Source organism: Protopterus annectens, chromosome 15.part0 (assembly GCF_019279795.1).
Source record: "Protopterus annectens isolate FY-2018-M chromosome 15.part0, PAN1.0, whole genome shotgun sequence".
In the NCBI taxonomy this organism is placed as follows: Eukaryota; Metazoa; Chordata; order Ceratodontiformes; family Protopteridae; genus Protopterus; species Protopterus annectens.
In genome coordinates, this window is record NC_056749.1 from 349204465 (window position 1) to 349220062 (window position 15598).

Below are 15598 nucleotides of genomic sequence, written 5' to 3' on the forward strand. Positions count from 1 at the left end.
CCTTACTTCTAGCCATCACTTCAGCAAGAAGAGTGTCTGAACTGCAGGCCTTCATGGCAGTGGAACCTTTCATTATCTTCCATGCGGACAGGGTTTCCCTCCGGACGAATCCATCCTTTATGCCCAAGGTGGTGTCTAGTGTGGCTCTAAACCGATCCATTCCTTTACCTACTTTTTTCCCTAATCCTCAAAACAAGGGGGAAAGGATACTGCATTTTCTGGACATGCACAAACAGCTTAGATTTTATTTGGACAGAACTAAGCATCTCAGAAAGTCTGACCAGCTGCTAGTTAGTTTTGCTGCAGGGGCAGAGGGGAAGGCCATTTCAAAGCAAACCATTTCCAAATGAATAGCCAATTGCATCCATTTCTGCTACAGGCACCATGGAAAACGTACCCCACAGGGAATAAGATCACATTCCACCAGGGTTGCCTCTACCTCTACAGCATTTCTCAGAGGAGTCCCTACCAGGGACATCCTGGAAGCTGCTACCTGGAGCTCTGTACATACTTTCACCAAGCATTACCACCTGCCTATCTTTTTTAAATCCAGAGCTGGATTTGCCACAGCAGTCATACAAGGCCTGATTGCTAGCCCCAATGCTCTTTAACTGCCTCCACCCTTCTTTAGCTTTGGGAATCAACCCAAATGTGATGACTGCAACAGTGAAGCACGAAGAACATAGTACAGTTGCATGCACTTACCATAAATGTAGATGTTCGAGTTGAATACTCTTGGCTCTACCTTTCCTTCTTATTTGGAATATATTATATCATGTGTATTTGCTTTTTGCTGGGGGTGTTCCATACCATATAATTGCTTCCTGTTGTGGGGGCACCTGACATCTGGGCCAAGAAAAACTGATGTAATGGCGTCGGCTGCATGTTTTATACCCCTGACGACCTGAAGTCATGGAAGAAGCGACAGCATCCGATGCAGAAATCCGAAGACTCTGGTATTCAGGCTGGCTGAGGGCTACCTGCAGGCAGATAACCCAAATGTGATGACTGCAACAGTGAATGCACTCGAACATCTACATTTATAGTAAGTGAACACAACTGTACTTTCTATTTATGTCTGTATCTCTAGCTGTTGTTGCCATGATTCAAGGAACATGCTGCCTGCTACAAAGAGTAAACAAAACGCATACTTGAAAAGAAAAAAGTCTCGTTCCAGTGAAGGACTAAGCCAAACTTGGACTATAAGAATAAAAATACATTTGCTGAGCACTTTCATCTGGTTATATCTCTTGACTTCAGCAGAATGTCATTGTACACAATTCAACCAGTTTAAATAGCCCCCCACATAAAATCACATGATCTCTAAAAAATAATCAAACCTTTCCCAACATTTCGAATAGTTCAGCGCACTCAAATTTACTATTAAAATAATTATCACAAAATAAAGTAAAATATTGATTAAAAAAGAACATTATACAAAAGCAAAAATATTATACTAATACTATAATAATAAAAATAATAATAATATACTAAAACTATAAAATGTAATATGAAATACAATCATCGTTTTCAGAAAATACAAATAGCAAGGTGTTTAAACCTTGTATGAACACAGCCTTAATACACTAGCTAACAATGTTAGGCATTTACTTTTGTGTAGTAAAAACAAATACCATCGGGCTCTGATTGACTAAGTTTGCAGATGACTGTAATCTAGGAGCAGTCATTGAATCCCCAAATGATTTAACCATCCTGCAGAAAGGTTTGTCTCAAATAAATAACTGGTGTCAGAGTTATGATCCGAAACTAAATTTCAAAAAATGCATTATTGTTTCGTTTGGGAAGTCGACTATCACAGGGAACTACCACATTGGTAATACTCCCCTAAGAGTTGACCCAGTTGGTCAGGATTTGGGAACTTGTTTGGACAGTGGCCTAAATTTAGACCAGCAAGTGTATATTACACAATTTATTAACAAAAAGTTTCTGTTCAGATCTGAGGATGTCATTGTCCCACTTTAATTGGTCCTCATTAGGCCAGTCATTGAATGTAATGCCTCCTTAGGCATGTGTCTGTCCAGACACATGGAGCAATTGGAGCGCCCATAGAGATACCTTACTAACAGAAGTCAAGGCCTAAACAACATATCCTACTGTACTCAAAACCCTGTCTCTATACTTGATATCCTACAGACTGCTAAGAGGTGACATGTCTAACATGCAAGGCATCCTCCAACCCATTACCAATGGATTTTCTGCACATCATCAAGTCGAATGGCATTAGAAATAAATAGGGATCTAAACCTCTTCTGTAACATAATCAGAATGATTTTGATGGACAGGTATGTTTCACAGAGGATGCCACTGCTGTAGAATAGATTCCCCATCCACATAAAACAAAGTTCATCGCTATCCATTATCAAACTCAGCTTAGATCTATGGATTAGAAACAGAAAATTTACCCCAGGACTTCCCTCTGTACTACAAATGGACAGAGGCTGCTCCTAAATGCTTTATCCTATACATGGGTCCCCTCAATCTGTCTATGGTGTGATTCCATTTATTCGTATTGTAGGTAATATGTAATTATTGACCATGGGATAGGTAAGGCCATTCTGTAACCAAATGGTATATGTTGTTTAGAGCACACAAAGGGAAATGGCCCACAAAGGCAGCTAGCCTACTGCGGGAAATGGCCCACAAAGGCAGCTAGCCTACTGCTTGTCTGTGGACCTGTGAACCTGCATTTTAAATGCATTGATGCATGTGCACTACTATTTGTGCTTAATAGAGTATGGTTGTGTAGCCATGGATTTAAAACTGAATATATTTCAGGGATGTGACGTGCACAGCCTCTACATGAGAGACACAGGAAGTGGACTCTTATTTTCATTTGTTGTGGCAAATTAATGTTTTGTATTGCCTTTCATGTGTGCATTCAGTAGTGTTTTAAGATTTTGACTTTCAGTATTTTGCAGCATCCAGGAGTTTGGTTTCAAATGTCAATAAATAAATTAATAAAATAAATTCCTGTGGATTTCATTAATTTATCTTGAAATAAAATTAAAAGAGCCACCCAGTGAATCACTAAACTGTATAAAACCTTAAAGAAAAACTCCATCTCTCATCATCGCTAGCCTTATTCTAGACTTATTTTGTCTACATAAAGTAGCTCCTAAATGTTGTTCAGTGCTCAGAAACCCTTTACTGCCTTTCATTTTTGTTTGTTTTCTTTTCCACTTGTTTCCACAGATCACAAAGTTACAACTACTTTCATTCCATTTTAAATCTTACATTGTTTCAGAAAGTAATTCCCATAGTCCGAAGGTGGATTGGAGACACCAAATTGGCCATAGGTGTGAGTGCATGTGTGTATGCTGGGGGGGGGGTTGTATGGAAAAACAGCAGCGGCAGGGCTATCCACCCGGCCGGTGCTGTGAACATTGGCTCTAGGTGACGGCTACTGTTGATGTGACACCTCAACCCTATATGTAGTAAATGGAAAAATGGGGTGATGGATGGTTGGATATTGTGTATTACCCCAAAGATGTGCAGTTACATCCCAGCCCAGTGCAGCATGGCTACAGTGCACACCCACTGTCTGTCAAATCTGTCAGTATCTTTCTGGTACTTTTTACATTGTACTCTGAAAAAAATACATTAAACTACTTTTTACATTACTATAAGTACTGAATAAATACTATATTAAACTATATTTGTAAATTTAAGGCAAGACAATTGGACTATAATAATGAAACTTGTATTATTTCTATTCATACAACAAAGCACAGCGAAGTATAAAGATTTTTATTTAACAACAGATGTTAAGTTATCTATCTCGCCTTCATTCTTGCTGGTTGGGGATCGGAGTCGATCCTCGGCTCTGACTCGGCCATCTTCAATAGCTCGAGAGCTGTTTACTGGCTCGAGGCTACCCCTTATCCCATAATGCCTAGCGATAGCTACCCAGATCTCGTTTGCCACTTCAGCTGCGAGGATGACGTTTTTCTGGCTCAGGCTCGTATATTTAGCTTTTTGCGTAAACCTTCCTTCTAAATTTAAAATTTTTCTAGTATTTTTTTTCTATTTAGAATAGTTATACTTGTTGCTGTTATTTTTTCTTCTATCTCGCCCTTGTCTTAGCACTCGTTTAAGTTAGAGAGTTCTCCCCGCCCCTCCCCCTTCCCTAGGTTAGCCGTTTAACTTAGAGGCTCTCCTTTTTCTCTTATTGTTATAACAAAAAAAATGTTATTGTAGTTAGCATAGTACTGGTGTGTTTGTCTAGGTTAATACTTTTTTTGTGTCAGTAGTCACTTCTTAGATCTCCTTTTTTTTTAGTACAGCATGTCTAAGGAAGTAAGGTTTCTGGTTTTAAGAAGTGTGGCTCATGCTGTCGGAAAATGTCTCTGACAGATGGGCACACTAGTTGCGTCTACTGTTTAGGCGCTGTTCACCTACAGGACTCTTGTTCTATTTGCCATGCTTTTAGTCCAAGAGTCCTGCAGGAGCGTAAGAACAAACTAATTCTTAGGCGTCTGTTAAAACCCCAGGATTCACCGGCAAAGAGTGAAATCCCCAAAATCCACTAAGCCGTCAGCTCCATCCTCGGAGCCGACTCCTGTGCTGGATTTACCTTCTAAGTCGGTTCCGGCTGGCACCGACAAGACAACCTCCCCGTCGGCTCCATCGGATGTTTCGGAGCCGTCGCAGTCACAAGAGGCTGAGGTCCCCTTCCTTAGAGTCGGTGCATTCGGCTCCTCGGTCTCCATTGCTTCAAAGTGAGTGTAGCCACTGGTCCTCTCCTCTCGGTCCTCTAGGCTGCCAGATCACGATGTGGAGAGAGTAGTCAGTAGGTTGTTAAAGTCGCAGGCACTAGCTAAATTATTGTCCAGCCCTCCTCAACAGGTATCGGCTCCACCCACTTCACTTGATATTCCTCCTCCGACTCCAATGAGTTCGGAGCCGGAGTTCGTTGGGGTTCGGGCAGTGGAACTGTCGGCTCTGATCACCATATCCTCTTCAGTTCCGACGTCGGCTCCGATTACCTCGATACTTGCTTCGATCGAGGAATCTGGTCGCCAGAGCTTCCTCGTCAGCTCCGGGGGGGTGGCATCGGACCCTTGTCCAACCCTATTCTCCCTTTCGGAGCTTCGGCGCAGGTGAGCTCGGTTCCAACATCGGCCTCGGAGCTGTCCCCCTCGGCGCGGAGAAATATTCCTGTTTCTTCGGAGCTGGAGCTTTCTCTTCCTCGAGAAGGGGTGCCTTTGAGGTCATGTGGAGCGTGCTGTCCCCTGAGTCAGCTCCACTGCCGGCTCCACCGACTCCGTTCCTTATAGTGTCTGTGCCAACCTCTGCTCCTCCTCCAGACCTCAAATGTAGGGAACCGATGGTCCAGGACACCTCACTGGGTGTTTTCTCTTCTTCTGAGGCCTCTCCTGATCTCTCAGAGGAGCCCCCTTGGAAGAAGAAGTGCAAGAGGAAGCACATTGACTCCCCGGAGTCTGTCACTTCTGATACGGTCTTAGATGATTCGGAAGGGTCCCTGAGATCCCCCTTTGAAGATGTTTTGTTTGCCGACATCCTTGAAATTCTTAGGCAGAGGGGGAACTGGACTCCCCTAGCCCCTACTGAGGATGACTCCGTATTCCTGGATGCCTTCGGTTCCCGACCTTCCACCTCCTGGGTTTCTCCGCTTTTCAATCCACTCATGTCTGTAGTGGCTCGAAAGGCTTGGTCAGCTCCGGACACAGTGGAACCAACTCCGAGGAGACCAAATAAGTTCATTACAGCCCCCCAGGATAAGCAGTTTCTTTCTAAGGGTGTGCCCGTTGATGCCATGGTGGTAGCAGCCGCCACCAAAAAAGAGATGACAGAGACTTCTTCATCTGTTCATCCCCCTAACAAGGAGTCTAGGATGATGGACAGATACGGAAAGCAAATGTTTGCTTCAGTGACCTTCTCCATGAGGTCCGTGAACTTCTTATGTCACTTTACTCGTCTTCAGAGGGATCTCCTAAAAGAGCTAGGAGATACCCTTCAAGATCCTACAGCTGAGGGAGTTCGAGCCAAAGTAACTTCCCAGCTAGCGACTCATAATTCCATAGTCAACTCCTCCATGAGGCTCATTTCCTATGCTTCCAATGGAGCTAGTAGAGCTGCAGGCACTGCTGTGGCCCTCAGGAGACATGCTTGGATGCGGTTGTGTAATTTTGCGGAACCCTTTCAAGCGTCCTTCACCAACACCCACTTTGATGGCTCCTTTCTCTTTGGGCTACAGGTGAAAGACACTTTGACTAGGTGTGAGCAAGAAGGCAAGACTCTCTCTGCCATGGGAGTCCATTTTTCCACTCCCTCAAGACCCTTCCCCAAGGGTCAGAAGTGTGGGAAGATGTGATTCCACAAATCTCAGGGAGCCTTGCCTGACACATAGTCATTTTTCCTCCAGAGACAGGGGGGAAACAACAATTATAGACGCCGCCCTCGTGGCAGAGGGGGTCCGCAGAACCAGGGCAACAGAGAATCCTTCTCTGACCAGCCCTTCCAGCATCCTTGAAGGGTTGCCTGGCTGCTCACCTCTGGAGGCAGTCGGGGGAAGACTTTTGCTGTACCCAAAAGCCTGGCAAAATTTAACAAGAGACAGATGGGTACTGTCCATTATATCCGGAGGTTACAAAATTCCCTTCCATCAAACCCCCTTACAGTCAAAGAAGGCCCTTCCAGATGTTCCACCCAATCTGAGGGCGCAAGCAGTTATAGAAGTTTCAAAACTGCTAAGAAAAAGAGCCATCCAAGAGGTCCCCGCAGACCAGTTCGGATCCGGAATCGGATCCGGAATTTACTCAGGGTTCTTTTTACTAGCAAAAAAGACAGGGGACTGGAGACCCATTCTGGATCTCAGCAGATTAAACAGATCTGTACAAAGAACAAAGTTTTGGATGGTCACGCTACAGTCCATTCTACCCTTCCTGGGTCAGGACAATTGGATGTGCTCAATAGATCTTCAGGATGCGTACCACCATATCAAGATGGACAGACGTTCCAGGAGATTTCTTCGCTTTCGGGTGGGGGCCAGTCATTACCAGTTCAGAGCTCTGCCCTTTGGTCTCACCACAGCCCCCACGGTGTTCACCAAATGTATTGCAGTGGTTACGGCTCACCTGAGACGTCAAGGATTCCAGGTATTTCCATATCTAGACGACTGGCTCCTCACTGCTACCACCAGGCATCAACTCCTACAAGCATGGGATTACACAATCACTTTTTGCACCCAGCTAGGTATTACCATAAAATTTGAAAAATCTGCCTTGTTGCCCTCTCAGTCTGTCACTTACATAGGAGCAGAATTAAACACAAAGGAAATGTTCGCAAGATTACCACTGGAAAGAGTGTCCACTATTCGTCAACAAGTGCAAGTTCTAATGCAGAGCAAGAAGATACAAGTCAAATATGTCCTTCAAACTCTAGGCTCCATGGCAGCTGCCATCCTCCTCCTTCCATTGGTGCGCTTCCATATGAGGATTCTTCAGTGGCTTCTTTTCACACAGTGGTCTTTCCAAGAGCTACCCATGTCTCAAATGATCATGATTACAGAAGCATGCAAAAGGCATATTTCCTGGTGGATGGTCTCCCCACTAGTGACTCAGGGCAGACCCTTCATTCAGCCCCCTCCGGTAGCCACAGTGACCACAGACGCCTCCCTGATAGGGTGGGGGGGCATTATCTGGGCAGGATAGTCCAAGGCACTTGGCAACCTCACGAGTACCATCTGCACATAAATGTCCTAGAGATGAGAGCCATGCTCCTAGCATTGCAAGCCCTTCAAGACTCTCTTCCTTCCGGGACCATTGCAATCCAAACAGACAATATGTCAGTAGTGTGGTACATCAACAAACAGGGCAGGACCAAATCTTACCCCCTGTGTCGAGAAGCACTCAGACTGTGGCAGTGGGCGATTTCCTCCCAACGTTTTCCAATTGCGATGCACATCCCTGGGAGATCCGACGTCATAGCGGACAGGCTCAGCAGAGCTATCCTCATGCCTCACGAGTGGTCTCTGAATCAGGAAGTTGCGGACCTGATCTTCCACAAATGGGGACAGCCTTGCTGCGATCTTTTTGCCACCCCATTCAACAGCAAATGCAGCAACTACTTCTCCCTCCTTCTGCTTCTAGGTCGCCTACCCAGGGACACTCTAGTCCATGATTGACCTCAGGGACTCCTTTATGCATTTCCTCCCTTTCCACTTATACCAAGACTTATACAGAAAGCAAAGTCGTTGGGTTGCAAAATGATCCTCATTGCCCCCTACAGGCCTCAACAGATTTGGTTTCCGTTCCTACACCTCTATCTTCTCGATCAGCCCTGGACTCTGGACCCGATTCCAGATCTACTGGTTCATCAGTCAGGCAGGTTGCATCAGTCCCTTCAGACTCTCCAGCTCACAGCTTGGTTGCTCCACTTCCAACCCTAGCCAGGCTCCCTAGCATTTCCCAAACAGTCTGTGAGATTATCGTTTCTTCACATAAGTCCACCACCAGGACTATTTATGCAAGCAAATGGAAACATTTTTCTTATTGGGCTGAGTCTAGGAATGTGGATCCCTTCTCAGCCCCAGTCCATGAGATCCTAGAGTTCCTAGCACAGCTGTTTCATTCTGCAGCCGCTTCCGCTACCACTAGGGTGCAGTTAGCAGCCATTTCTAATTTTCACATCGGGTTACAGAATTCAAGCATCATGTCTCACAAGCTCTGTAAAGCCTTTTTTGAGAGGGACATCTTTTCCTAGACCTCCAGTGAGAGACCCCCCCCCCCTTCTCCCTGGGACCTTAATCTAGTCCTAACGTCCTTAATTTTGCCTCCTTTTGAACCAGTGGCATCATGCTCCATCAAATTTCTCTCTTGGAAAACACTCTTTCTGGTTGCTATTACTTCAGCCAGATGAGTCTCAGAACTACAGGCACTATGTGTCTGTCCCCCTTATCTGGTTTTTCATAGGGATAGAGTTTCTCTGAGGACAAATCCTTTGTTTCTTCCCAAAGTTTCCTCTGAACATAATTTAAATCAATCTATAGATCTCCCCGTTTTCTTCCCCAATCATAGCAACAAGGAAGAGTACAAACTTCACCAATTGGACGTGCACAGGCAATTGCGTTTTTACCTCCATAGAACTAAAGAAATAAGAAAATCAGACCAATTGTTTCTGTCTTATGCCTTAAACAAACAAGGTCTCCCAGTTTCCAAGGTTACTTTATCTAGATGGCTATCCCATACTATTTCATTTATTTATCAGTTATGGGATAAGGAATTACCATCTAAACAAAAGGTCATTCTAATAGGGCATTAGCCACCACTGTAGCTTTCCAGTCTAGGTTGCCCATGGATTCCATATGTGCAGCTGCTGCGTGGGCAAATCCTCATACCTTTATTTCTCATTACAAGGTGGATATGGTCTCCTGGAGCAGACCTGATTTTGGTTCCACTGTTCTGAAGAGTCTGTTCCACTGAGCCACCCATGATTTTAGGTACTAGGGACGCTGTCCCAACTAGCAAGAATGAAGGCGAGATAGACAACTTAACATAAAGAAGTTATTTACCTACCATAACGTTCCATGTTAGTTGTCTTCATCTCACCTTCTTTCTTGCGTCCCGCCCACTGTCCCCCTGTCCTAATGGATCGAGAGGAGTCCTTTTTTACTGGCTAAGTATTCTTTGTTTCCCTCTATTGATTTAGAGGATATGGGAGGTATAAGTCAACCAGTTCTTTTGACTGGTTTATTCTCTTGTTATGTCTGGAGTTAAGTTATTTCAAACGAGATCTGGGTAGCTATCGCTAGGCATTATGGGATAAGGGGTAGCCTCGAGCCAGTAAATAGCTCTCGAGCTATTGAAGATGGCCGGGTCGGAGCCGAGGATTGGCTCCGATCCCCAACCAGCAAGAAAGAAGGCGAGATGAAGACAACTGACATGGAATGTTATGGTAGGTACATAACTTTTTTTTTCAGCACTATCACCAGCAAAAGTTACTGAAAATGCAACTGTAAAAAGAATACGTTTCATGTATTGGCATTCTGGAAAAGAAACCATTTAACAAAATCTGTTATTTTTTTTTTAAAGTTAATTTTAAATTAGTTAAGCCCACTAGATGCAAGTGTCCCTTTTTTAGTGTTGAACTGTCTGGTTAAGTGACTTGTTCAGAGATGCACAGTAGGCAACTGGAGGATGACTGAATCAAACCCTGGACTTCAGGTGGTCATTAACAGATTGTAGGCTTAATCCACTGCTCTGCCAAACTTAACAGAATAAAGGTATGGTAAATATATCAGGGTTTTTTACATTTAAATTCTGGAATATCTCATTGCACAATATAAAATAATTTGAACAAAAAAAAAAAATTGTGTTCCAAGGTTTGCTTAGTGAATGCCTGCTTGCACATTTGATTGCCCAGGGCAGTGAGGAGTATGTTAAGTTGTTTATTCCCTGAAAGTCATGAGGAAGGATAGATGACAGACTGGCATTTGTATATCCTTTAGTAGATGATAACATTCCAGTTGTACTATCAGTATATGTTCTGTAGCCATGACAATTTATAATATTCGAAAGATAATTAGATATAGAAATAGATAATTTCAATACATGTTAAAATGTTTGAGATATGTGTGTAAAATTAGTACTCGTAGAAATTTTCACGACTGAATTTTGTAAATATTAGAAGACAGAAAATATGTAATGTTAATTTTTAAATATATAAATAAACAAAGGGATTCAAACCAAATTAAAGAAAAATGAATTCATGGAATATACCTGAAAGTGGTCTTAACAGATTTTTTTTTTGTCAATAGAATTCCATCTGTGAACACCTGGCTGGCTCCAGGAGAATGTCTGGCATCTGCTGCTAAAATGGGCTAGTGAAGTTCCACTCCATTGATGTTATCAAGAAGATCAGAAGTTGCCATGAGGGAATATCATTCTTCTTTTTCCATTTCAATGTCTTTCATTGTTCCTCTTCCTCTTTACTGTTTATATATTATTCCTTTGTTCTGTACTTATTCATACTGAACTCAATGGCACAAAGATCTTTTTTTACGTTATCGTCAGGATGCCTGCATGCCAGCACCTCTAGCTAACAGAATTTTCTACTGCAGCATACTTATTGGCCCTGACAACAAGAAAGCTATAAAGTATTAAAATATAAATTGTGGTTACGTAGAGTGATGAATACTTGATCTCCTCCGAGAGGACTCTCAATCCTTGTGCATGGCAGAAAAGGTCATGTTGCTTTATATTGAAGTATAGTATGCTGACATATGTCACTGCTGATCTTTCTTCTTCTTTCAACTTTTCCTGGTTAGGGGTCGCCACAGTGGATCACCTGTCCGCTCATGATTGGCAGTGGAATTTTAGGGTGTTGAGTTGCCAGCCCAGCATCCAACCTTCCACAGAAGGCACTTACATGCATGCACTCACGCCTAGAGCCAATTTAGAGTATCCAGTCCACCTACAGCATGTCTTTGGGATGTGGGAGGAAACCAGAGCACTCGGAGGAAACCCATGCGACCAGAGGGAGGACATGCAGACTCCGCGCAGAAGCGCCCCAGCCGAGGATCGAACCGGAGAACCTCTTGCTGTGAGGTGGCAATGCTAATGTCACTGCTGATATATATGTTTATACTTAAAAGGACTGTTGCACCAAGTAATCCATTAGATAACCCAAACATCATCATCTGTGGAGGCTGACTGTTACACAACCTTAATTTTGAAGCATAAGCTGTCTTTGCAATCTTAATCCAAACTCTGGATGTCTCTCTAGATTTTTGAATTTTGGCAGACTAGGTTGCATATCTGAAAAGGTAATGGTAGTTGGATCATCATAGTGTTCCTGAATGCTTCTTATTTCTGCATTGCAGCAACCTGCTATCTGCTGCTGGTGCCCCTCTCCAAACACTAGCTCCCCACCTTGTCTAACCACTTACCCCTGGACTGAGTCTGGCAACCAGTTCTGTTAACAGGTTATAGACAGCAGCTTCTGTTGAGAGGAGATTGAAGTTTCCCATTGCTATGGCATCAAGGCTGCTATCTGGTGATTTTATGCTTTGAGTCCTCAGTGCACTGATGTAAAGCATGCACTGCCCTCAGCATGCTTGTACCACTCTCCCATACATGTATCAGTGGAACAGCTGTTCATGTCTTTTGTCCTTGAAGCCATGTGCTGATGTTGTAATTCTCCTTTGTCTCTAGCAGGGAGCAAAACAGCTATGAGTGATTTCACCCCAAGGTAGGTGAGCTGCCCAGTAGCTGCTCTAGTCTACCCCCAGTCCTGACCAGTCTGCTTTACCCTACCCCTGCCCTGTCCAAGCCTGTGGCTCCAGTGTTGCTTATTGATTCTGGCCTGCCAACAGTAAATCTGAACATTCTCATATTTTCCAGGGGGTCGAATGTATAGTTTTCATGAGCATTTTGGATGCCATTGTGCCAGTGGCTCAACTGTGTAATATTTCCATCCACTTTGTATGCCCTGGTCTTGCGCCAAGTGGCCAGCTGTGTAATCTTCCCAAGTACTTTGGATGCCCTGGTCATGTGCTAATAGCCAATCTGTATAATTGTCATGAGTACTAAGGAACCACTGAGGTTTGGAAACCAGTGACAGGAAAAAGGTTAGATAAAGTCCATAGAGTTTCACATCTGAGTTCCCTGAAATAACTTGTCAGAATGGTATTCAGATACCTGAACTGCGTACAGTCAGAAATTAAGAAGCACAAAGATAGGGAAGTTTTCCGATAGTTAAGGATTAATGGATTTATTTCAACAACTTAGAAGAGCTGTTTCTAAACAACATTGACATTTGTACGAAAAATGTACATTCTCCATCATGATTCTGTTGTTTCCTCTAATGCCGTCCTTGCAGTATGATTGGTTGGACATGTTGTTCTGTTAGACTGTTGTCCGAATGTGATTGTAAGCAGTGGGCAGCACACAAACTATTCCATTTCTAAGTGTTTGTTGATAGAATTAAGCAGTAGCCTCCTCCTTACCTCACTTTGCCTATCTGAAACTGGAGTTGAGCATCTTTCATGTGAACATGTGTTCTCTTCTCACTGGACTGTTATATGTGATAGCCTGGCTATCAGGAAACATGAATTGTAAAGTAGACTAGCTCTGCATTATACCATGAATGTTTGACAGCTAAATCAGACATAATTGCCCATGGAGCTTAGAGGAAACTTGACCTTCTACCATTCCATCAGAGCATAAACTGTTCTTTTGCAAATATGCCTTTCAAAAACTCGGTTTATTTATTTTTTAGTAATGCCTACAGTTTGGGTATACATGTGTGTACAGCATTTATATTTTGATAGTGCAGTACCAGAGCTCTTTTTCTGGTATAACATATATTGAGGCTGTAGATTCATTTGCTTATTTTCACAGTACGTGATCTAGTTAGTTCAATTTTAGAAAGAGCTAGTTAAATTCCATACTGTCTGACATTACTGCATCCTTAATATTCTCTTATACATTCATTTAGTAGATTAAATTTTACTGCACTGCTCTTAACATGAATATGTTAAAGTTAGGTATTACTAATTCAGTAAATCATTTCTGTCCTTATTTTATCATTGTAGTGTGTATCCAAAACCTGTTTATACGCTTGTATTAATTGTCCAATTCAGATAATTTTGCTAGGTGTAAATGCAGTGAATTGCAAGGAAAACTGTTTATGATGATTCACAGAAATATTCACTAAGTGTAAAGAGTTTGCTGCTTAATGCAAATTGTTTGTTGTTAGTGCTGAGCATGTAAGAAATGCCAGTTTATGCGTTGTTACCCTTGTGACTCAATTTTGCACCCACATTTTGAATTTGCTGTTGCATTACTTTGGGGGACATTGTGCATGGAAAATACAACTATATTTTTGTTGTTAACTGCTACATGCAGCTACAGCAAGTTTCAGAATTAAATACTCTGTTTTCTATATGTGTTTACATGACCTGGGCATACACAGAGTTTAACCATCATATATGCCAACTCTCTAACATCAGTACAGCATCAGGTCAGTGTTGCAACCCCATAATGAGTCGCATTGTAGCTTAGTACAGCACTCCAGAATAACTAAATATTCATGTGTTCCACTTGGTGCCCCCTGTGTGAATCATAATTTCTCGTATATCATTAGCTTTGCAGCTCATTGCAGTCTAGTGCTGAGCCATGTTTTTTTTCTGAATCCGGAAGAGTGTTAGGCCCAAATAATCAAACATATTCTTTATTAAACATGTTCGCTAACAGATCATGTCAGTGCTCATCGTTTATAATTTAAATTATGTAACCGTAATGTAGTGCATGGAGTGAGGTAATTATGATTCATAATCCAGAAAAAGACAAATCAGTTAAGTATTTCTATAGTATGAGACTTGATCTTAACAGTTGTTTACAATCTCCTGCTTCAGTTGTTAAGATCGGGTATCTGTCTTGGCAGTTAAACATGCCAGTACTGACTAGCAAATGACAGCAGGAGTATAAAAAAAAACTGTTTCTACCTGCTGTGTCAGTAATATGAACTGTCTATTTCAAACGTAACAGAATCTGTTACACCGTCTTTCTGACAGTGCTCACTGAGGGCTTTATGGTTTTGACAGCCAGCAAAGAGATTTTTTTTTTACTGTAACTAGTAGTGCATGGAGCAGATAAAGATCCATGCAATGCATAGAATTATGATTGAGCCTCTGATCATAACCCTTTATTTTGTGTTCTCGACATGGATGCCTAGATTCACCTCTCGAGCTTCACTCTCAGGTGAATTTCTTGGTATGTATGCCTCGAAGACATAATAAGACAGTTATGATCGTCAATCCACTCATAATCCTCTATATTGTAATCACTAGTGTTATTGTACTTCACTTGAATGGGTTATTTTTTTATTCTTTTATATTTCTTTGTGCAGATTGTTTTATTAAAATTTGCCTTTCATTATGGTAATCAAATCATCTCACTGTAGTTCGATGTTCATCTTACAAATATGCACAAAAGTGGAAAAATCCCATCTCTTTGCCTAGATTATGTTGATTACAAAACTGCAGTTATTTTATACACTGTATTGCCTATCATGATTATTCATAGTTTACTGCCCATATTAATATCTAAACCATTACAGCATTCAGTCTTTTGTAAATTTAAAGTACCAAACACATCTTGCAGCTATTTAGAACAAAACTGAACAGAGCTGTTCATTGCCTGCCTACAGAAACAACCCTCTCCTGTCTATTTGTCACCCACTCCCTACAGGCACCTAATTGCTACACAAGTTACACATTTTAAAAATAGCCTAGACATTACAGAAAACTACCATAAAAACACTGAAACAAAGGTGATCTAACTCATAGAGATAGGTATGGGACTGGCTTTTCTGGACCCCTTTCTTGCTGGAACTCGCAATTGTATCAGTTATTTTTATAGGTAGATTTTATTCATTACCCTTCTAGATATACTGCATTATGCTGCAGTTTGGAAGTGCCGTGTCTCATAAAATGTAATATTACATATCAAAACAGTCATTTTTAGAGGCTCGAAGTGAAGTACAGGCGGGACAAGGTTTCTGAAAATAACACTCCTGAGAAGTATAAACCTGCTTTAAGTGTACGGATAAATGT

The 15598-nt window shown here is 42.2% G+C and overlaps 1 protein-coding gene across 3 annotated transcripts in view; it reads left to right on the plus strand.

Moving 5' to 3' along the window:
• Positions 1-11370, plus strand: part of OPHN1 (oligophrenin 1) — a 2670560-nt gene extending 2659190 nt beyond the window's left edge. For all 3 annotated transcript variants that reach the window (XM_044057106.1, XM_044057104.1, XM_044057105.1), the window contains one exon: positions 10799-11370. The gene's annotated coding sequence lies outside the window, so the exon portion shown is untranslated. The remainder of the gene's footprint in view (positions 1-10798) is intronic.
• The last annotated feature ends 4228 nt before the right edge of the window (positions 11371-15598 follow it).